This window comes from Rosa rugosa, chromosome 4, assembly GCF_958449725.1.
Source record: "Rosa rugosa chromosome 4, drRosRugo1.1, whole genome shotgun sequence".
Taxonomy (NCBI): domain Eukaryota; kingdom Viridiplantae; phylum Streptophyta; class Magnoliopsida; order Rosales; family Rosaceae; genus Rosa; species Rosa rugosa.
Genome location: NC_084823.1, coordinates 3,935,627 through 3,959,874, shown reverse-complemented (window position 1 = coordinate 3,959,874; position 24,248 = coordinate 3,935,627). Strand labels below are relative to the sequence as shown.

General features: G+C 39.5%; 3 long non-coding RNA genes across 7 annotated transcripts; 2 read left to right on the top strand and 1 right to left on the bottom strand.

Moving 5' to 3' along the window:
- Positions 1-6,772: 6,772 nt before the first annotated feature.
- On the bottom strand, positions 6,773-9,492 carry LOC133706403 (uncharacterized). Of its 3 annotated transcripts, none has more exons than XR_009844514.1 (5): positions 9,289-9,492; positions 9,065-9,188; positions 8,890-8,994; positions 7,244-7,319; positions 6,773-6,958 (listed from the first exon to the last, which is right to left on the bottom strand). It is a non-coding gene; the product is annotated as an uncharacterized LOC133706403 (long non-coding RNA). The 3 variants fall into 3 exon arrangements; XR_009844512.1 differs by having other exon boundaries at positions 8,890-8,990; XR_009844513.1 differs by having other exon boundaries at positions 8,890-8,984.
- A 1,946-nt stretch (positions 9,493-11,438) lies between these two features.
- Positions 11,439-12,140, top strand: LOC133746321 (uncharacterized). Of its 2 annotated transcripts, none has more exons than XR_009864064.1 (2): positions 11,439-11,470; positions 11,545-12,140. It is a non-coding gene; the product is annotated as an uncharacterized LOC133746321 (long non-coding RNA). The 2 variants fall into 2 exon arrangements; XR_009864063.1 differs by having other exon boundaries at positions 11,439-11,474.
- Positions 12,141-20,906: 8,766 nt separating this feature from the next.
- LOC133746222 (uncharacterized) lies at positions 20,907-22,015 on the top strand. Of its 2 annotated transcripts, none has more exons than XR_009864031.1 (2): positions 20,907-21,345; positions 21,420-22,015. It is a non-coding gene; the product is annotated as an uncharacterized LOC133746222 (long non-coding RNA). The 2 variants fall into 2 exon arrangements; XR_009864032.1 differs by having other exon boundaries at positions 20,907-21,349.
- The last annotated feature ends 2,233 nt before the right edge of the window (positions 22,016-24,248 follow it).

The following is a 24,248-nucleotide window of genomic DNA, read 5'->3' as shown; positions in this document are numbered from 1 at the left end:
ACGTATAACATTAATACATAGGCATAAATGCATAATAGATATGATAGCGAAACTGTCACATGTCGTAGGCATGCTTAGATTATAGAAATCGTTATTTGAAGCATGTAAACCATTGCATTAGCTCAAATTAAAATGGTGTAGATGAGAACTTATCTGGAGCCGTTCATAAGTGGTGAAAATAGTGTAGAGAGATTGGAGTTGTCCATATATAAAGCACCATGTCAGCTAGTGAGTACCGATAATGTAGTTGTTTTTGCTCATATAAGAAAGGTTCCTCGTTGAGGTGATGGAGCCTTGTCCAAAAATAAGCGAGTGAGTAGCAGCTTATTCAAAATGCTTAATTGAATAAGTAAAATATTATGTGCTTGGATATTTCTGTTGTGATGTTTGAATGAATATTGTGTGCACTAATCAAATCAAATAGAAGCACAAATGGTATTATCAGCATGATAGTGTACGTGATCATGTCTTGGTGGCATGCCGAGTTTGTAGGAGCAATCAACTATCAAAACAATAGAGCAGACTCATGAATATCAATGTACGTATAGCCTTGGAGCCTATATGGATGAGGTCAGGGGGTTCGAATCCCATCATGGAAATTCGTCTACTGTTGATGAAAGATAAATATGTAGGCTTTATTGTCAATACCGTATATGCATGGCAATATGGAGCTATTGATAAACTGTGAATGCACAGTATATAATTGCACATATAATTGTGTATATGTATGAATATATGGTGGAGCCCAGACATTAATTATGAATATATGTATAACTGTACGTGTACATTGCAAGACTACCATATATATGTTGGTAGTGACATGAATAATGTGGATATTTATGTGAATATATTTGTGTCGGTGGACATATGGAATCCAAAGACTGATAGGCTAAGAGAATGTGTACAACAACAATTAAGCAATTATGCTATTTCTCTTCTATTTGAAAATGTAAGGTGGGGACATGTGTATGAATGCCCAGGAGCATGTATACGTGACCTTCTCATGTATGAATGCCCAGAGGCATGTAAGCATGTAATAACTTCCACCTCTTTGTTTTGTGGTTACGTGTAATAGCATCTACTTGAATGATTTCTTAACATGCATGTAGCAGCGTGTACTTATTTAGAAGGCATGTGCGTGTAAGCCTGTAGGGACTCCATGAGTCGAATAAAGAGGCAGCAGCTATGTCAACGAATGGAAACGAATCAAGAAATAAAACTTAGCTCGTTCTGGGTGCTGGAAGCGCGTTCTGGGTGTAGATCCAGGTAAGATCTGCAGGTGCCCAGTTTAAGTCGGCGGGGATGAGGGTGATGACAGGGGATCGAGTGAGACTGATCTTCACGTAGCTGAGGCAAGAGATGCTCTGTTGTTTGGCCTGGGTGTCCAGAGCAGATCCATTCATTTTTTTTTTTTTTTTTGAATCCCGGAGCATCTGATGCTTGAATGAGTTGGTGAAGGAGGTGAGAGTGCCGGGAGGTTGTTCACGGGGAGGGTCAATTGCAGGTACCGATAGGATCGCAATGGTCGGGATGACAGCGGGTCTGCAGTTGGAATCCTGGAGCTGCCGGTGCTGGAACCAAGCTGACTTGGGTCATGATGAGTTAAGGATCTGGGTTGATTGAGAGAAGGTACCGGCCGGGACGTCCGCAGCTCAGCCTGGGTCAAAGATGATGGTTATCATCGGGAACTCTGGATCCCGGGGAAGTGGTATCGGGTACCGAAGGCTTGAAATCGAATCGTACACAACGTGAAGCATGCATGGACGAGCAAGATATGGGTACCGGTGGAGACTCGATCGAGGTTGACTTGAGGTACCGGGAGATGGAGGAGGTTTTGAGCGGTGTAAGTGGTGCCTGTGGATGCAGGTGCTCGGGACCCGGATGGCTTGTCATGTTACCGGTAAGAAGCATGCTTCGGGTATGCGGAGCTAAGAACTTCTCAAGTGTTGGGGCCCAGTGTCGGTGCTCGGTGAGTCACCAAGATGCCAGCCTGAGAAGAATACCGGTGGATGATTATCGGGAGGTGAGGATACCATGGGGGAGGCTTGGTCCCTAGATCAATTTTTGAAGTACCGGGCGGAGTCAACTTTTTGAAGTACCAGGCGGGCTCGACTTTTGAAGTACCGGGCGGGCTCATGAAAGTCCCGGATGACTCATAGTACCCAATGACTCATGAAAGTCCCGGCTGAAAGTCCCGCTGACTCAAGTACCCGGAAGCTTATAGCACCGGCCTGTTGGCTCAAAGGCTTGGGTGAGGTTGAGGGTGGGTGTCATGCATGTACCCATGTACCCGGAAGCTTATGTACCCGTACATGACCCTTACTCAAGGTCGGAGGCTCGTACCCTAACTCCTAGGGGCCTCCTTCTAGCGCCAATGTTTCTACTGAAGAATACGGAACGGGAACTATGTGCGGATCATGATGGGGAGAGAGAGAGAGATAACACCGCATGTATAGTGGTTCACCTTGCTCTTGAGGCAAGGCTACGTCCACTTAGAGATTCTACTATGAGTGAGGTCAAGTGACCTTTGTAGTGATACAAGTATAGGGATCATGGATCCATCCCTTCTAAGAAGGGGAGGACTTCCCTTTATAGCTAAGGGAAGTCCCCATCTATTCTATATTTCCGATGTGGGATACAATGTACATATTGCTTCTCTTGAAGCCTCTTGGGGAGCATGGGAGGGTGGCCTCCCAACTAGATACCGGCCGACCTCCACCATGACAAAGTAGCTCGGGTGTCGGCCTACCGGATGCATGCCATAGGCGGGGCTAGCCATGTCGTGGGGCCCACCTATGAGGTCGTTGATTATGCTTGGCGGTATGTAATATATGTAGTATGTACACACCCTATAAGCTCTACTGTTTATAGAATAACCCAAGAAAATACCATCATCACTTCGAGCATCAAACTTACCAAGATGCTCTCTATCTCGCAAAATATAGCAAGGACTTCCGAAGACATGGAAGTATGCGACATTAGGCTTCTTACCTTTCCACAGCTCATAAGCTGTTTGATCGGTACCTGGTCTAAAGAATACTCTATTGATTGTATAACATGCAGTACTAATAGCCTCAGCCCAAAAGTTTGTACTTAAACCTGCAGCATGTAGCATAACTCTAGCCATGTCCAGCAATACTTTATTTTTCCTTTCCACAATGCCATTCTGTTGTGGAGTAATTGGAGCTGAGAACTCCTGTGACACACCAAGCTCATGAAAATAGTTAGAAAAGGCAACATTTTTGAATTCAGTACCATTATCGGACCTTACTCTAACTATGCTAGTTTTGGATGACTGCTTTTCAATGATTAACTTTTGACTCAAGTTTTTAAAAGATTCAAATGTTTCCGTCTTATCTTTTAAGAAATTGACCCAAGTATATCTTGAGAAATCATCTACAATAACAAGCATATATTTTTTACCTCTAACACTATCAGATTGAGCTGGTCCCATGAGATCTATGTGTAACAATTCCAATACCTTTGTGGTTGTTGCAGAATTCACCACCTTGTGAGATGCCTTGGTTTGCTTTCCTATCTTGCAATCACCACATATCTTGTCAGTTTTGCCTTTTAAGTTGGGTAGACCTCTGACACATTGCCTTGAAGATAGCTTTAGCAAGTCCTGATAGTTTACATGTCCCATTCTTCTGTGCCAAAGTTCAAAAGTTTCCTCTGTGGATCTTACAGACAGAAAGGACTGCATGCTAAAAGATTCATTAGCTTGAATATGGTAGCAGTTATCAAAAGATCTCTTACCTCCCATGATACCTTCTCCTTTCTGATTTAAAACCAAACATCTCTGTTTGTTAAACCAAACATCTTCATAGTCATCAGCCAAATGGCTGACACTAATAAGATTTGCAGTTAAGCCTTCCACAAATAATACATTTTTGAGATTTGGTATACCTGGAGTGTTAACAGTACCTCGAGCTAGTATATTTTCTTTTCTTCCATCTCCAAAGGTGACAGACCCAGTTGTGTGTTCATCTTCAAAGGAAGCAAACCAGGATTTGTCTCCAGTCATGTGTCTAGAGCAGCCACTGTCAACATACCAAAAATCTCGTCGCTTTTCAGCTAGAGCAGTTAGAGCTACCAAACAAGTTGCTTCAATATGAGAAGGATTTGCACGAGCGAAAAGACATGTAGCACTGAATTCATTTGTATTAGTCAGAAGACATTTACTTTCAATTTTCTTGGTCCAGACATCTTTTCTTCTTTCAGTTTGAAAATCTTTCTTAGAGAACATTTCAGCTAGTTTATCTATGAGTTTCTTTTGTTCTCTAAGTTCACACCTTAGGGATTCAACAGTACAATTTTCTTGAGAAACCTGTGAGTTTGACAATCTTTCATTACATCTGGGTCTGATATGGCCTATCTTACCACAGTGATGACAAGTAGCTAGGAATAAAAGTTTTAGAGTTAGTGTACCTGTTTGGACCAGTGGGGGACTCTTGGTCACGCATTACCTTATAACTTGATGTTGGTTGATCTTCCCTTTGTTTCTTCATAACTGTGACATGATCATCCATGGGAGCTTCTTTCTTTTCGACAGATGATCTTGATGCTCTTACGAACTTAGTACTCTTGGAGCTTTCTCCAGTGTACCCTAATCCACAAGTGTCATGGGGAGCTCTTCCTGATCCAAGCAGTTTAGACATGGAACTGAAACTGACATCGAACTTGGCGAATCTTTCTTGAGTTGATTGTAACTCTCTTCTTGCAAGGACTCATTTTTAGTCAACAGTTCCAAGTTCAATACTTGTTGTCCTTTAACGTCCAGTTCTAGCATTTTGATCCTATTGAGATACTCAGTCTTTTCAGTCTTCCATGTTGAAGACTTTTGGTCACCTTGCAGATCTGCTGACTCATTCGCATATTTACTTTTCTCCAGTTCCCATGTGGATTGTGATTTTTCCAAAGTCTGCTCTAATTTTCCTTTTTCAGTTCTCAGGAATTCAACTTCTTTTTCCAAACTCAAGTTTCTAATCAGAGTTGCCTTTGAAGCTTTGTAGAGTTGTCTGCAGCGGATATTTGTTTCATCATCAGAGAAGACTTCGTCACTATCAGAGTCAGGTAGAAGTGAAGATACAAAAGCAACATTTTCAACTTCCTGAGACTCGTCATCACTCCAGGTTGAGAGAAGAGATTTATTATTGCCATTTCCATGCTTCCTATTTCCACAATCAGTAGAGATATGACCATAGCCACCGCACTCATAACACTTAGTTTTGCATGAGTGAGTTCCCTTGAAGCTTGCTTTCCCACTCTTGCTGTTGTAGTCACTACTGCTACTGCCATTGTAGGAATTGTTCCTAGGGGTATTGGAATTTCTGGATGAGTTCTTGTTTTTGAGAAATTTCTTGATTTCTTTTGTCAGTAAAGCAAGATCCAGTGTCTCCTCTTCCTCATCTGCTCCTTTGACTGCCTTGAAAGCTACACCCTTATTTTTCTTCTCAGGCTTCAATCTCATCTCATAAGTTTTAAGATTTCCGATGAGTTCATCGAGAGGATACTCATCAATATCAAATGAGTCCTCTATACTAGTGACTTTTGAATGAAACTTTTCTGGCAGAGCTCTGAGTATCTTTTTGACTATTTTGTCTTCATCAAAGGGTGCCCCCAGACTACGACATTGACCAAAAATTTTAAGAATTCTACCATGAAAATCATCCACGGTTTCATCATCTCCCATGGTCATAGTTTCGAACTCAAAGATCAATGCTTGTAATTTCTGTGCACGTACCTTTTTATTTCCCTCGTATGTAGTCTGTAGAAGATCCCATGCCTGCTTAGCAGTATCACAATGACTGATCCTCAATTTTTCCCGTTCAGATAGTGCTGTGAAGATGCTGTTCTTAGCTTTGAACTCTGCTTGCAGATCACGAACTTCTTCCTCAGTCCAGTCCTTCCTTGGTTTGAGGGTGGCAGTGGAGGAGCTTTCTCCTTTTGCTTTTACCATAGGTATAGTCCAACCATTTTCTACAATATTCCACACATGTTCATCTTGAGCATATAACACTACGCCAATAATACGATCAGACGACAGTTTTTCGCTGTCGTCTGATACCCCTCTTTGCTGTTGACTGAGTGGGTGCCGTCTAATGTCGGTATCAGACAACAGCAAGATTCTGTCGTCTGAAGAAAATTTGGACAAGAGCAAGAACTAACAAACCTGTTGTCTGAACACCAGAAAAGACAATAGACAACTTAAAGTAGCTGTTGTCCAAAGTGAATTAAGTCAGCATAATCTAAAGAAAAGTAACTTCTGAGGTCATTAAGACAACATAACTTATAGTGTAGCATTGTCTGTTAAAGTTTTACACTCTATTTTTCTCAAAGTAAACTCTTGTGTGTTGTTTGCTCAAACAACAGCTTTCTAGGTTTTGCAGTTATTGAAGTTTATTTCTAACCATGGTTTTCCTACTTTGATGTAGTGGTTAATGAAGTGAGACAATAGTTTCTTTGTACTCTTTGTTGTTTTCATTTGTTTCACACAACAGAATATGTACCTTTGTCATTGTGTTTTACAATGTTGGGCAATAGAACCAGTTTAAAAGATATTGTTGTTATGTTGTACAGACAACAGTTTTTTCATTTGATTTTTTTTGTGCTCAATTGTAAGACAATGGTTTTCTGGTAAAATTGCATTGTCTAAGATTTGATAATAAGACATACATTCTAGATATTGCATCTAACAAAAACTTATCAATCAATGCATCCACAAACACATCCAATATTGATGCCAAAAGATTTTCATTAATTCCAACAAGTACAATATTCCATTAGCAGTATTCATTCCAATAACATCAACACAATATTCATCCAGAAAATTCCATTATGAATTGATGGCACAGTTTAACCACAACTAACTGAAGCTTGAGGCAATGCAGGGAGGATTCAAGATGGATTTGTAGCAGGAACTGGCTCTACATCTGCACAGCTTCCAGTAGCAGACCTGTAGAGAATTGGGCACTCAGATGTAAGGCAACATAGTGCAAAATGCTAGTTGATACATATGGAAATAGCATATAGAAGTGAAACCATAATAAAGAAATCAGCAAGCAATATAATTAATAAGATTAATCTACATAAAGTAAATCTCAAACTTGAACACATACAGAATAGCACAATGCAGGCAGAATCAACAAGACATACTTGCAGAAGTAAATATGCATAAGAAGTGGCCAGTAGCTAAAGAATTTAGAAGAGATCATACACTTAAAAAGTTAAAAGAATCTACCTCATCAATGGTACTTTCTCATTCTCTGCATCTTTAGCTTTCTGTCAAGTTGAGATGATGAACAGATTTGTTGATCCTATAAGCAATCCAAAGTTGAGAGGATGAACAAAGTTACAGACTTAACAAAATCAAATGTATGACAGTAGGTGGCCATAAATAGCAAGGAAAAGCATAGTTTAGTAAATAATAACAAAAAAAATGTAGCTACAATACATATGCGTAGGCATACATGGAAAATGCTGACCAATTTTATCAAAATAAGCTTCCTAACATAACAAAGCTTCTCAGTTGCAATGCACGTCTTGGAATACCACATGAAAGTGTGAAAAAAAAAAAATTAGGCATTATCTCTACTCTCTAGGAACATAAGCATTAGTAAACCATTAATTAGAAAATCTGTGTTACATAATATATAAACCCTTTAGAAAAGTTCAAAGTTTCAGGTGCGAGAGAGCACTAACCAATGAAACAGCTACTACTTGAAATGCAATTTATCACTATTAGAAAGAGAGAGATCAGATCAAAGAAAAAGAGGCAATTGCATTCTCAAAATTAATGTATTCTACTAGAAATCAAAGGCTTTTTGTAGAATGAGTGGTGAAGTAACTGCAATGCTTACTCAAACCATGAAGAACAGAATATTATCCTGGAATGAAATATAAAGAGTATAGTGCAGTTCTAAAAGGGTAGAAGTTGCAGTATTTGACAAAAGTTTTTCCTAACACCTCATATATATTTCTTGATACAATACGCCTTTCAAACTCAAAATTTAGCATGAGCGTCCTAGTAGGACAATATATTGAAGAGCTAAAACAATTTAAAAGTATTAAGTTATTGAATAGTTGCAAATTAAGTTCCTTAGTCAGTCAGTCAAATCGACCTCAGTACCCACTTTGTTTAATGTTTAAACACTGAACTATCCATAAAAAGCTATTTCCGAGAGATGGCAAGTTTGAAATTCTTCAAGGCAATCTATTTAATTCATTTGAAAAGTTTTAAACACCCTAAACCATGTATCAGAAGTGAATTACGACTTCTTCTACTAAATATGGACAGTAAAATTAAGGCCCCAACCATGAAGAAATAGTAACTGCATAAACATACCTTCAGACTCGTCCCATATGTTTCAAAATTTGTATTATATTTTACAAAACCTAATAGCAAAGGCAGAAGCTTAGAACTAACTCACTAAGTTATGTTTAATTTTGAAAGAAAAAAAAAACGAAAAAAATACATAAACTATAAAGAAGAATAAATTTAAACTGAGCTAATTGTATATACCTCTGTAGTTGAAGATTTGAACAAAGATAGCCAAAAACAGAGGTATTTTTTCAGAAATCATCTTATCTTAAATAACGGTCGAACTTCAAATGTTCTACGAAGCCAACAGACTAAAGAGGACCAGCAGTTGAAATTTTGTTTCTGTAAAGTAGAGAAAACTCCAACAACATCTAGGGACCCTTCCCACTCCTTTTTATTTGTTCCTACCCTTAACTAGAAGTAAATCAAAATGAAGTTGCGAAACTAGCTACGGAACCAGAATAGCTCAAACCTAGTTTCAAACATCCATTAAAAATCAAGAACGATTCTTTCGCCACAGAACAAATTATAAAGCTAAAAAGTAAGAACCAGTCAAGGAGCTCAACTTGTGTCCGATACTTCGATACAATGCCTCGGTTTCCGAGCAAAGCCTCCCTTGATCAATGGCCGATTCTCCAGGCAACGATGAAACCAAACGCCTCTGTCACTGCCTTAAAACACATTAATAAACTGAAAATGATGAAGAAAACGGATTAAATAGGTGAGCTCCGCCGTGCTTACCAGGCCTAGCAAGCTAGAAGAGTAGTAATCTTCAAGTACTTAAATAATTTCAAGCACAAGATGCTCAGAAAGAAAAGCACGAATTCATAACCGCTCTCCTCTGCTTCAGCCTTCAGTACTCAAACTAATCCATTCAAGATCTCCAAATTTAGAAAACGTAAATAAAAAAATCCATAATCTTTAGAACTGAAGCTTCTTGACAAAAAGAAGAGTACAAAGCTTACTAAATCAAAGCGATGGCAGAGATGTTGCAAGATGGCAACCGAAATCTGACGAAGGCTAGGGAGTAGCAGCTTGGAGGATCGCGTACGGAGGCAGGAGTGGGTGCACGGCGGTGCTGGGCTTGGGTTTTGATCGGATTGAGCTCCTAGCTGGTTCGATTGGTGGTGTCGGTGTCATGCATTGGTGACTGAAAATAGTGGCCTCCAACGATGGCAAAGAGAAATGGAAGGAGAGAGAAGAGAGAATTAGCCGTGCGGCTGAGGAAGAGAGAGAGAAAGAGAGTGTTGGGTTTCTAGGGTTAGTTCCTTTAAATACTAGTCAACATCAAAGTAAAATTTGGTCGAACGGTGGGAAAGAGTGAAAATTGAAAATTTGGCTAAGTGTTAAATTTAACTTGGGCGCGCCAACATTTTGAACCCTAAAACTCATACAACATCAATTTAAGTATATTGTTTGAAAGATAGTGGCACAATAGACAACTAAAAAACAGTTGTGTGAATCAAAACAATCAGACGACATATTTTTCAGCTATTGTATTAATAGTAATTGCACAACAGAGAAGTAATAACTGTTGTGTGATTAAAAACAATCAGACAACATCTTTTATCCACCATTGTGTTAATCAACCTTAGACAACATCACAGAATAACTGTTGTCTGAATTACTTCATTCAAACAATATCAAAAAAATCAACCATTGTCTGAAATGCTATTGCACAAGAGCCAAGAAAAAACTGTTGTTGGATTCAAAAACTTGGACGACAGAATATTTCTTGCTGTCGTCTGAATTAGTCTGATTAATTCAGACGACAGTTAAAATGTTTGCTGTCGTCTAATATGTGTTGTCTGATTCATTTTTTGGCGTAGTGATAGAGATATGATTTCATGTAGATTTTCCACTGAGTATATTTTTCACATCCACCCTCGAACCATGGAGGACTATTTATAGATCCGCCAGCAGCCCTATCACGTGAATGTTCCATCTTTCCTGGGATCACTAGAAAGTTCTAGAACCCGCTCTGATGCCAATTGAAAATATCAAATGGAACACAATCTATCTAGTTTGTGTCTTAACAATTAATCAAACATACAATAAGAACAATAAGCACACAGAAATTGCTGACGCAGTGTAAACCTCACCACTGAGGAAACTTCACTGCGTGGCTTTTGACGTAGCCAACACAAATAATCAATCCAATATGAAACAATCAAGTTTACAGTATACAAGTAGTGTTGTTCATAACACACACTTTCACTTAGCAACAAATGCTAACTTGTTTTACTACTGTTCTAACTTCTAACTAGATCCACATAGAATTCTAGTCAACCAATCTACCACTTCCTAGTACTCAATCGTCTCACTGATCTTGAGAATGAACGTGATTGATTATGCAAAGGAATTCATGAAACAAACAATGAGAGTTTTCGAAAACCAATTTGAGCAAGAACCTAAGTGGTTCAAGAAGAATAATTTTTGCACCGAAAAACCTCACATTTGTAAATAGTTTCAAAACCTTTTTATAGAGAAGCAAGACTCCCCCTCAAACAAATCTTTATCTTAATCACCGAATAAGATAAATATGGAAATGTTTATTTAAACTGTTTTGAACAAGTAATCGGATATGCATTCAAAGAGATTTTGAGATCAATTAAAATCAATTCATATCTATTTAGAATCATGCAATATCTGATATGTATTAAAGACACTTCAATCTCAAGATCAGTGGATTAACTTCCTTGAATCTCTCTTCATGATTTGATTCTGCGATCCTCTTTTACTTGCCTTACATCACCGAACAATTAGGAGAGACATCCTCCTAATACTTTGCATATCTGTTGTCCTTGAAGCCTTGGGAGAGTCATGTGTTGAAAGGAGTAGTCCAAATACTTACAAAAAAAAAAACATAAATTATTGATATAAAGTAATATCTTTTAAATTGTTTATAATATAGCTAGAGCACCTTCAACAACGTTCATGAAAACTCTGTATTACTCTAGCAGGGTTTCACTCACGTTAGGATTTCTTAGAATTATCAGAGTCAATTTGTACATACATGTACATTTGCAAGCATAATTAGCTATAATGGGCCACACTCATTGTACCGCCAAAGGTACTAATTCCAACCAAAGGAATGACATGCAGACACACCGCCAGGTGATCGGAGCATAATTATGCGATAATAATGTTGGTAATTCCCATATTTACTTTGTTAGTTTATCTTATTTTCTGGTTAATTTAGTTATTTTTATGTTTATTAGATTTGCCAAAGCAAGGAAAGAAATATGAGCAAAAGGAAGGAGATATGTGCAAATAATGGAGAAGTGTGGAATCTTGATGAGTCAAGGAAGCATACGGCAACATGAAGAAAAAGATATTCAGCAATTAATTCTCTTGGCTGCTCTTATTGGATAGAAGGATGTCAATGAATCCAAAATCAATCAGAACATTAATAAAGGAGCCTTCCGTGGAAGCCAAGGAATTAGAGTCCCAAAAGGAAAGAAGAAAAGAGTTACAAACTGAATAAAATCTCTCCTTGGACGTTCAAGAAACCTACCATCACACATACGGAAGAGGAGAGACGCACAAGAGCTGAAGAAGAAGAAGGATTGCAACCATCACCGAAAACGATCGATCGCTGCCTGCCGACGATCGATCGCCGATCAGCTTTTTCCTATTTCTTGGTTTTTGTTGTCTTCTTTCTCCATGAACTCAACTGTGTTTTTGATTTCCATTATGTGTAACTAAATTTCCAGTAGCTAGGGGGCAGTTGAAGCCCTAGACATGATCCACAACATGCTTTGACATTCAATTTGTTTTCCAATTAATAAAGTTGAGGTTTAGTTTACCGATTTCTCATTGATGAGTTCTATGTTTGTATGCTTTGGAGGCCTACTTAGTATGCATGCTAGGGTTCTAATACTTTGATTATTTGATGCCTGGATCAATAGTTGGATTCCTCAAATTGTCTAGAGAAGTAATTGGTGGTTTTCACTATCAAGTAGACAAAACCCTAGGTTTAGCAAGGCTCTAAGTTATTTGCGATGCCTAGTGATTGCTCAAACTCTTTTCAAACTTAATGATCTCTGCATGTTTAATCTAATAAACGTACCTTTAGGTTGCATTGCTTGGGAATAGTCTAGGTGTAGAGCACTTCCTGCCTAGCGTACAAAGTAAGAAAGAGTAATAGGTTGTGTTCAAGCGTACCGAGCCAATCTGAGCGTCTTCAACTAAGTTAAGTGGAAGTAAATTGGACAAAGTGTGTTGTGTGTGATTGTTGGAGGTGGATACTTCCTTCCTAGCTAGTTTCATCATCTTGATATCAACCAATCTCAAATCAGCTTTTCTTTATTTTACGTTCTGTTCTCTGTTTTAACGTATTTTATTCTCATAGTAAACGAACTCCAAAAATTCCCAAATTTTGTGTGCTGGACGCCTTGTGTGTCTAGTACGTCTCTGTAAATTTTCATATTTTTCTGGGTTGTTTTGGTTAGGATTTTAGTTTGTTTTCCGACTGCTGTTCAGTAGGAACTGCAGTCACGTTTTGTGACTTTTGTTGAAGCTTTTAGTTTAACTTAATCCTCTGCGGGAGACCCTTATTTCCCTATATTACAATCGACATATTTGCAGGAGAATAAGGAAAATCAATAGCTTTTAATTTAGCTATCAATTTTTGGCGCCGTGTCGCCGGGGATTACTTTTATTCTAATTGCTTCTACTAGTTTGTTTAATTTGATTTTTGTTTTTGGTTTCTTACTTAGTTTTTCTTTGTTTGTGTTTTCAGGTGTATGCTTACTCGTAGAACTGCTCAAGGCAATCTTAACCCCTTGGATTCAGAGATAGAACGCACTTGCAAGTCGAATAGGAAGCAAACGAGGGGAACTAGTTTGCCAATTCACGACACAACGGCGGGTTCTACTTCCTCACAAGGGGAGGAGGAGGAGAACACACCACCAAACTCACCTGCACATTCAATTCACGAGGACAAAGAGGAACCCCCAAGACGCAACATGGCACTGAAGGATGCTTTTGTTCCTACAGCTTCGGAATCCCCCTCATGCATAGCTTACACACCACCGGGCAATCAAGCCTTCTCCATTCCTGTGCAGCTCCTTAACTCGTTGCCTAAGTACTCTGGCACACCATCTGAGGATCCTAATGTTCACATTAGGGAATTCTTAGATATTTGCAAGCTGCAAACCATTCAGAACATCCAACCAGAAGGACTCAGGTTACTTCTATTTCCCTTTTCTTTAAAAGATGATGCAAAACGTTGGTTGTACTCGTTACCTGCAGGTATCATCACAACTTGGGATGAAATGGTTAAGAAGTTTTTGAAACAATATTTTCCCGCTCAACTGACAAAACGACTAAGGAGGGAGATTCAAAACTTCACTCAAAAGGATGGAGATACACTATACGAGGCATGGGAGGAATTTCAGGAGTTGCAGAGGAAGTGTCCCCATCACAACTTCAGTCTGAATGACCTTGTCCAATTTTTCTATGATGGGTTGGACATAGCCAATAGGGGCAGCGTTGATTCTGCGTGTGGAGGTACTTTCATGAATAAAACCGGTCAAGAAGCATATAATCTGATTGATGATTTGGCCGACAACAATAGACAATTCTACACAAGGGATAAACGTACAAGAGGACGTGGAGTGTATGAAGTTGATTCAAGGAACCAAATGGTGGTTGTGGAAAGAAAGCTCGACATGTTAATGAATGCCTTAGGCAATGGCATTAAGGCAACACCTCAGGTATGCTCTATTTGTTCCTATTCTGATCATACTACTGATAGATGTCCTATGTCTGCTATGTCTGAGGAACAGGTGAATTACATGGGGCAACAAAGGCCCAAATATGACCCTTACTCGAACACGTACAATCCGGGATGGAAGGATCACCCAAACTTCCGTTGGGGCGGTAATGACAACGTGCTTCGACATACTCAAGGCGTCTACAATGGACCACCTGGATTCCAACAAGGGGCCAAGCAGCAAGTCTATCAACAAAATCCTCCTCAACAATCCTCAAGCAAGTCATTGGAAGAACTAGTGAAGGAGATGGCTTTGAACACTGCATCATTCCAAAAGGACACTGCATCCTTCCAAAAGGATGCCGCATCCTTCATACAAGAGGCAAGATCTCAACTCAAAGAGCATGGTCAATCCATCAAGAATTTGGAAAGGCAAGTTGGGCAACTTGCAACAGAGATGCAAACTAGACTTCCTGGCACCCTCCCTAGCACAACCGTTCAAAATCCAAGGGATGGACGTCGGGCTGAGCTTAATGCAATCACTCTAAGGAGTGGTAGACAATTGGAAGAAATCTCTGGGCACCAAAGAACATCCAAGAAAGATCAAGAAGAGAAGGAGGCGCAGAGAAGTTCAAGGGAGGAAGAGAGAATCGTCCCTGGAGAGAAAACGATCGATCTCGGCCATCTAAACGATCGATCGTTTATGACCTCAGAAGCCAAACGATCGATCTCTCCAATCCCAACGATCGATCTCACGGGGGTTGATCAGAATGTTCATGTTTCTTCCCCTCCAAAGGTAAAAGATCCTAATCCTCCTAAGTTGGTTACTTCATGTATTCCTTTCCCTCGCAGGTTCATGAGCTCCAAGAAAGAGCAAGAAGAGAAGGATGTCTTGGAAACTTTTCGTAAAGTCCAAGTTAACATCCCTCTCTTAGATGCTATAAAGCAAATACCGCGATATGCTAAATTTCTCAAGGAGTTGTGCATTAACAAACGGAAGTACAAGGAGAAGGAAACCGTTGCTCTAAGTGAAGAAGTATCCGCTGTGCTCTTGAGAAAGCTACCTCCTAAGTTGAAGGATCCCGGAAGGTTTACAATCCCTTGCACCATTGGGGATAAAAGGTTCGGTAAGGCTTTATTAGACTTAGGTGCTTCAATTAATCTAATGCCTTTCTCTGTCTATGAGTCTTTGAATCTAGGTGAGCTCAAACCAACACCGGTAACTATCCAATTAGCGGATCGCTCAATAGCTCTTCCTAAGGGTCTTGTGGAGGATGTCTTGGTTCAAGTTAATCATTTGATATTCCCCGCGGATTTCTTTGTGCTTGACATGGAACCCGAGCCTGTGCCATATGACTTACCACTCATTCTTGGTCGTCCATTCTTGAGGACTGCTCGCACAAAGATAGATGTCTTTGAAGGAACCTTGACCATGGAATTCGATGGAGATATTATAAGCTTCAATATCTTTGAAGCTATGAGGTACCCTAGTGACATTCATTCCTGTTTTTCTATTGATGCTCTTGAATTTTTAGTGCAGGACACCTTTGAAGCAAGTGTGGGGGAAGACCCGCTCAAGAAAACATTGGAACTTGGTTTAAGCTCCCAGAAGCGATCGATCGCAGGGAATGCAGCGATCGATCGTTTGTCGTCTGCCATAAAAATCGCTGCTTCTTCTTCTATGGTTTTTGATGATGAATTGCTTGAAATAGCTGCTGTCCTTGATGCTCCACCTTATATCCCAGCTAAGTTTAACTCTAAATTCATTCCTCTTCCATTAACTGATGAAAAACTTGCTCCTTCTGTGATCCAGGCACCCAAATTAGAACTGAAACCATTGCCCGAACACTTGAAGTATGCCTTTTTGGGAGAGAATGAGACATTACCAGTCATCATTGCAGCCAATCTTTCTATGAATGAGGAAGAGAAATTGGTGAGAGTTCTAAGGGAACACAAATCAGCAATTGCATGGAGCATAGCAGATATAAAGGGAATAAGCCCTTCCATGTGTATGCATCGAATTCTCTTAGAAGAAGGCACCAAACCATCAAGAGAGGCCCAAAGACGTCTCAATCCGCCTATGATGGAGGTAGTCAAGAAGGAGGTTCTCAAACTCCTTGATGTGGGCATCATTTACCCCATCTCTGATAGCGAATGGGTGAGTCCGGTCCAAGTTGTACCTAAGCGTTCTGGCATCACAGTTGTGAAGAATGAAGACAATGAATTGGTTCCAACCCGAGTTCAAACCGGTTGGAGGGTTTGCATTGACTACCGCAAACTCAACACGACTACACGTAAGGACCATTTTCCTTTGCCTTTTATTGATCAGATGTTGGAAAGACTTGCAGGTCATGCATATTATTGTTTCTTGGACGGATACTCCGGTTACAATCAAATTGCTATTCACCCGGAGGACCAAGAAAAGACAACTTTCACATGTCCTTTTGGGACATTCGCATACCGGAGGATGCCTTTTGGTCTATGCAACGCCCCTGCGACATTCCAAAGGTGCATGATGAGCATATTTTCTGATATGGTTGAAAAGATCATCGAGGTCTTCATGGACGATTTTTCTCTCTACGGTGACTCTTTTGATTCTTGTCTATTTAATCTATCTTTAGTTCTTAAGAGATGTCAAGAAACTAATCTTGTTTTAAACTGGGAAAAGTGTCATTTTATGGTGCAACAAGGTATAGTTCTGGGTCATATTATATCTGCTAAAGGGATAGAAGTAGACAAAGCAAAGATAGATCTTGTACGCTCCTTACCACCTCCCACATCCGTGAAGGAGGTGCGTTCTTTTCTTGGTCATGCAGGTTTCTATCGACGCTTCATCAAGGATCACTCGAAGATCACAAGACCATTATGTCGACTACTTCAAAAAGATATCCCTTTTGTCTTCGACAAGGAGTGCATGGAGGCATTTGAGAAGCTAAAGAAGATGTTGACTGAGGCCCCTGTTATCATGCCACCGGATTGGAGCCTTCCCTTTGAGCTTATGTGTGATGCATCTGATTATGCCGTGGGAGCTGTGTTGGGCCAAAGAGTTGAAAAGATCCCTCATGTTATTTACTATGCGTCAAGGACGCTCAATGATGCCCAACTCAATTATTCCACCACAGAAAAAGAATTATTAGCCGTTGTGTTTGCTTTGGAAAAGTTTCGTTCATATCTTTTGGGTACTAAAGTTATTGTTTTCTCTGATCATGCAGCCCTTAGGTACCTACTTACAAAGAAGGAAGCAAAGCCTCGGTTAATTAGATGGATTCTCCTCCTTCAAGAATTCGATTTGGAGATCAAGGACAAGAAGGGATGTGAGAATGTGGTAGCTGATCATTTGAGTAGGTTGGTGCATAGCTCAAAGGAGGAAGAAGATGCACTACCATTGAAGGAAACTTTCCCAGACGAGCAATTGTTTGAAATACAAAAATTGGGATCAGAAGGAAAAACGATCGATCTCAGCCTTTCTAGCGATCGATCGTTGGCTCATACAGAGAGTTCAGAAAGCAAAACGATCGATCTCACCGTCCAAACGATCGATCTCGCCAGGAACCCGAAATTTTCTTCTTCTTCTTTTGAGCCATGGTTCGCAGACATTGTCAATTATAAGGCAACCAAGCTAGTTCCGGAAAATTTCACTCGAGCTCAAAAGGATAAGTTGATCACAACCTCAAGGCAATATGTTTGGGATGAGCCATACTTATGGAAGTTTTGCGCAGATCAATTGGTAAGAAGGTGCGTCCATGAATCTGAATTTCATTCTATACTAACCTTTTGCCATACTTATGCTTGTGGAGGACACTTTGGAGCAAAAAGGACTGCCTTGAAGGTCCTTGAATGTGGATTCTATTGGCCTACATTATTCAAGGATGCTTATCTCTTTTGCAAGACATGTGATAGATGTCAACGTACAGGTAACTTGGGTCCAAGGGATCAAATGCCTCAAATTCCAATCATAAGTGTTGAAATATTCGATATTTGGGGCATTGATTTCATGGGTCCATTCCCTTCTTCATATGGCTTTCTTTACATTCTACTTGCAGTTGATTATGTGTCTAAATGGGTGGAGGCAAAAGCCACCCGGACTAACGATGCTAAAGTGGTTTCCGATTTCCTTAAAGCTCACATCTTTTCTAGATTTGGGACCCCAAGAGCCATAATCAGTGATGGTGGATCGCATTTTTGCAATAGGACCTTTGAAGCTCTCCTTCGGAAGTACAATATCACCCACAAAGTGTCTACACCATATCATCCCCAAACAAGTGGGCAAGCGGAAGTGTCCAACCGTGAAATCAAGCAAATCTTAGAGAAGACTGTGGCACCAAATAGGAAGGATTGGAGCTTGAGATTAGATGACGCTTTATGGGCTTATAGGACTGCCTTCAAGACACCCATTGGCATGTCACCCTTCCGAATTGTTTATGGTAAGCCATGCCACTTACCCGTGGAGTTGGAACATCGAGCATGGTGGGCGGTCAAGAAATTTAACATGGACTTGGACGTTGCGGGCTTGCATAGAAAACTTCAGCTGAATGAGCTTGAGGAAATCCACAATGAAGCTTATGAGAGTGCTAAGATATACAAGGAGAAGACTAAGGCATTTCATGACAAGATGATAATGAGGAAGACTTTTGTTGTTGGACAAAAAGTCCTTCTTTTCCATTCCCGCCTTAAATTATTCCCTGGTAAGCTTCGTTCACGTTGGATTGGTCCATTCGTTGTTACTAATGTGTTTCATCATGGTGCAGTAGAAATTCAAAGTGAAAAGACCGGAATGAAATTCAAGGTCAATGGCCATCGACTCAAACCTTACTATGAGTCATTTGTGGAGCAAGAGGTGGAGGATGTACCCCTCCATGAACCCCCTCCCCTTGAGTAAATCTCTTGGTACACGTCAGGCTGGAAGGACGTTAAAACAAGCGCTTGTTGGGAGGCAACCCAAACTTTTTCGTCTTTAATTTGATTCTTGTTAGTTCGTTTTAATGTGTTTTGTGCGTGTGCAGGTGTATCCATTAAGAAAGGCTAGGAAGTTTTCCTTTCCTGCTCGAAAACAGAGTGCTGGCTGCGCAGTCAGTCGACTTTGGCTGGCTGCCGTTTTTAGCTCCGATGGAACCAGGAGACGTGCCATATATGCATAGAAAGCTCTCTGAGTCTAGTTTCTGTACGATTTTACAGCACTGGATTCGGAGTTCTGCTGCGTTCCCAGTTCCACTTTTAGTACCGAAAGGTCAGTCCAGCAAAACAGGGACCTGCGCAAATTTGCGACATTTTGGAGTCCATATAGCACGGAGCTTCCATTGTGGAAGTCAAGGCCTTGTGCCTTGCAGATGGTGTCTAATTTCAGTCCTCTCCAAAGGTCGTGAGCAGCTGGAGGTCTACAAGGGGGAGCTTTTCTATAACCTTTCTTATCTTCCTACTTGCCCTCTTCTGTCTTTTCTTTCTCTATGCTTTCCTTGTGCATTGTGCGTTATATTGCCATACATTGAGGACAATGTCTAGTTTAAGTGTGGGGGAGGGAAATACAAATTTGTCAATTTGTTTTTGAGTCATTCTTTGTTAAAAAAAAAAAAAAAAAAAAAAACTAATAATAAAAAAAAAAAAAAAAAAAGAGTCTAGTTTTAGGTTTTATTTTTCTTTGAGTCTTAGGAGTCTTCCAACTCTATGATGAGCATGAACTTTCGGATTTATATTTTGGTCACAAAAGGATTGCAAACATGTGTTAGATTCTTGATTTCAAATAATTGTTAATAGATTTTGATGATTATTGTGCTTGAGTTATATACATTGATGGTTGGATGAATGTGATATGTGAGAATTGATGGATGCATGCTATGACAGGTTAAACTTGATTTAAACCCTTGTGAGCTTTTGAGCCTGTATATGTGCTATTTCTTTTCTGAGTGCTTAGTATAGAATCATCTTATTTTCTTGACGAGGATTTTGCATGATCTCATCTTTTATTCATCTTGGTTGAGACTCGGATTCGACTTGCATATTTTATAAGGACAAATGCTAGAACTTGCCCCAAAGCCTCTTGAAGCGTATGGTTGAATTGCATGATGGATGGGAAGGGATAAAGGCACTAGGATCACCACCATAGCCAAATTAACCTGTGTCCCTTTTATGCACACAAGATGTGCAATCCCCTAGTTAACCCCGTTGAGCCTACATTAAGCCTTTTTGTTTCATCACCCACAAATTCCTTAACCCTAAGCTTAGTATAGATTTATCCTTACCCTATTCTAAGGAATTAGTGGAGCAAATATTTTTAGAGATATATGTATGTTCAAGGTACTTTTGTAAGCAAGTGTGGGGGAGTTCATTGTACATCGATCCAAGGAAGAAAAAAAAAAAAAAAAAAAAAAAAAAAAACAGAGAAAAAAATATGTGATAGCCGAAAAAGAAAAAGAAAGAGAAAGAATGCTTGAAAAGAAAAATCAAAAGAATCGAAAAGCAAAATACTTCCTTGGATTTGATACATTCATGTTGTAGCTGTTGAGGTTATAATGAAGCAAAGGCCCAAAAAGATGACATCTGGCCTTGAAAAAAAATTGCGTGCTTCATGTGTTCGAAAATTGATTACCTTGAAGAGTTTCAAGATTCTTTTATCTCTTATGTTCTTCTAGTGCTCCACTAGGTTCTTAGGATCTTTGAATTTTCCTATCCTTTCTTTCGTTTAACCTTAACCCTTGGCCCCATTATAACCTTGAATAAAGACCTTTTTGATCTTTGAAGTTGTGCATTCGATTTGTGGAGACTTGTGTGGAGGGGTGAGCATATGGTGTCACTGGCCTTTCGTCCGAGTTTTGGCATTCCAATCATGGGATCATAAGTAAAAAAATTTCAGAAAAAGCCTTTCTTTCTTGTTATCATATGTGAGCTATTTGTTTGTCTTACTATATCATTCCTCTCACATATAACTTGAGTGAAATATATGCTTATACATCAAGTCAGAAAATCATGAGTGAAAAGAAATTGAGAGCATCTTTGTGAGAAATTGAGTTGACGCTTGTTTGACCCATGAATAAGTTGGTTCTCCTTTGTTGCACTAGTTTGATTGTTCATGTATTATAACTTTAGCACTATGGTTATCAAAATAAATTAGCTTTTAAGTGAGGTTGTGAATTCTGACATGTGATTGCGTGAATTTTGTTGACCATACTTGTGGGCATTATAAGTTCTCTGAGATGTTTGGAAGACATTAGGTCCGTGTCTTTTGTTCTAGTTAGTTCTTTGTTTGCTAGGGACTAGCAAAGCTTAAGTGTGGGGGTATTTGATCGGAGCATAATTATGCGATAATAATGTTGGTAATTCCCATATTTACTTTGTTAGTTTATCTTATTTTCTGGTTAATTTAGTTATTTTTATGTTTATTAGATTTGCCAAAGCAAGGAAAGAAATATGAGCAAAAGGAAGGAGATATGTGCAAATAATGGAGAAGTGTGGAATCTTGATGAGTCAAGGAAGCATACGGCAACATGAAGAAAAAGATATTCAGCAATTAATTCTCTTGGCTGCTCTTATTGGATAGAAGGATGTCAATGAATCCAAAATCAATCAGAACATTAATAAAGGAGCCTTCCGTGGAAGCCAAGGAATTAGAGTCCCAAAAGGAAAGAAGAAAAGAGTTACAAACTGAATAAAATCTCTCCTTGGACGTTCAAGAAACCTACCATCACACATACGGAAGAGGAGAGACGCACAAGAGCTGAAGAAGAAGAAGGATTGCAACCATCACCGAAAACGATCGATCGCTGCCTGCCGACGATCGATCGCCGATCAGCTTTTTCCTATTTCTTGGTTTTTGTTGTCTTCTTTCTCCATGAACTCAACTGTGTTTTTGATTTCCATTATGTGTAACTAAATTTCCAGTAGCTAGGGGGCAGTTGAAGCCCTAGACATGATCCACAACATGCTTTGACATTCAATTTGTTTTCCAATTAATAAAGTTGAGGTTTAGTTTACCGATTTCTCATTGATGAGTTCTATGTTTGTATGCTTTGGAGGCCTACTTAGTATGCATGCTAGGGTTCTAATACTTTGATTATTTGATGCCTGGATCAATAGTTGGATTCCTCAAATTGTCTAGAGAAGTAATTGGTGGTTTTCACTATCAAGTAGACAAAACCCTAGGTTTAGCAAGGCTCTAAGTTATTTGCGATGCCTAGTGATTGCTCAAACTCTTTTCAAACTTAATGATCTCTGCATGTTTAATCTAATAAACGTACCTTTAGGTTGCATTGCTTGGGAATAGTCTAGGTGTAGAGCACTTCCTGCCTAGCGTACAAAGTAAGAAAGAGTAATAGGTTGTGTTCAAGCGTACCGAGCCAATCTGAGCGTCTTCAACTAAGTTAAGTGGAAGTAAATTGGACAAAGTGTGTTGTGTGTGATTGTTGGAGGTGGATACTTCCTTCCTAGCTAGTTTCATCATCTTGATATCAACCAATCTCAAATCAGCTTTTCTTTATTTTACGTTCTGTTCTCTGTTTTAACGTATTTTATTCTCATAGTAAACGAACTCCAAAAATTCCCAAATTTTGTGTGCTGGACGCCTTGTGTGTCTAGTACGTCTCTGTAAATTTTCATATTTTTCTGGGTTGTTTTGGTTAGGATTTTAGTTTGTTTTCCGACTGCTGTTCAGTAGGAACTGCAGTCACGTTTTGTGACTTTTGTTGAAGCTTTTAGTTTAACTTAATCCTCTGCGGGAGACCCTTATTTCCCTATATTACAATCGACATATTTGCAGGAGAATAAGGAAAATCAATAGCTTTTAATTTAGCTATCACCAGGCGGGCTACAACCCCAGCGGCAGAGCACCTCCAGATCGCCTCCGACGCGCCGCCACGCGCCACGCCAAGATAGCATCAGAAGCTTCTGAAACTGGGAACTGAAGCACATCAGTCCCACATCGAAAACAAGGAGGAGGTCAGCCTCCTCCTCACCTATAAAATGTTCTCTCCTCTCTCCTCATTAATTACGCATTCAATACTTACCTACTGTTACTTTGTCAACATAAATACATTGACTAACTTAGGCATCGGAGAGTTGAAGACCGCCCAACGCGGTCTCCCTCTGACGCCCTTTGTATTTTAATTGACAGGTAGCGGAGGCTTTGATAACATCATAAGCACCGATCCGCTTATCGGATCAGCATTAACAAAGGTTCAGCTACCGCCGGACTTTTAGACATTAACACAATTTTTTTAATTATTTATCTTTAAAAAAAAAAAAAAAAAAAACTATACGTGAAGCATAAAAGTTCTCATCATAGACAGACTTAAACCACCACCCAGCCATGGCAGCTTGATCTTATGTAGACATATTAGATCGATCATTATTCTTGCATGTGGTACGTGTGGTGCCCATGACATTTGGATTTGATCAATCTTAAGGATTGTTGGGTTTTGTTTCCGAAAAGAACGAGAGAGATGCTGATATAAATCAACTATATAACTATATTGAATGGAAAGTAAAAGACACAGATGGCAAATGTAATTGTCTCGTCATGCGTTAGAAGTGGAATCCTTCGGTTGCAAGACAAAAAGTTTTATTTCCATGTTCTCTTTTTGTCAAAGAAAAAAAGGTTGAACGGGAAAAGAAGTCGAGAAACCTAATTAGGTTTACATTTTCCTGGATATATAAATCAATGAGTTAGTAGTAGGGATGCAGAAAATTATTATAATGTTAATATTTTGAAAGTACACTTAAATTTGCTAGCAGCACCCGAAAATTTCTTAACCAATCGTGTTGCCAATATATTACAAAAACATAGAGTCAAAAAGATTTTTATAGAATTTTGGGATGAGGTGAAGCCCGGCTATCCGACCAAGTAGATCCACCCCCTGACTCTTGTAGTTGTAACTTCTTAGTCGTCGGTTTTGGGGGGTCTTTCTTTCCTGCATCTTTCCCGGGTGCTGCAGGCGGACCTTTCTTGCCTCCAGCAGCTTTGGCTTTGGCAGCTTTGGCAGCTTTGGCAGCTTTGTTTTTCTTCACAACAACGACTACAATAATAATTATAAGAATGAGGATGGCCACAGCAAGTCCAATGACAAGCTTCTTATGATTTTTTAATTTTTCGGCAATTTTAGCCATTGTTGAGAGTAGAGTGTGGCTCGACCTTCGCTGCTTTAAGTTTTAACAAGTCCGGTCAGCCACACACACAACGAAGCAGGACAACAACAATGCGGAAAGAGATGAAAAGAGGAA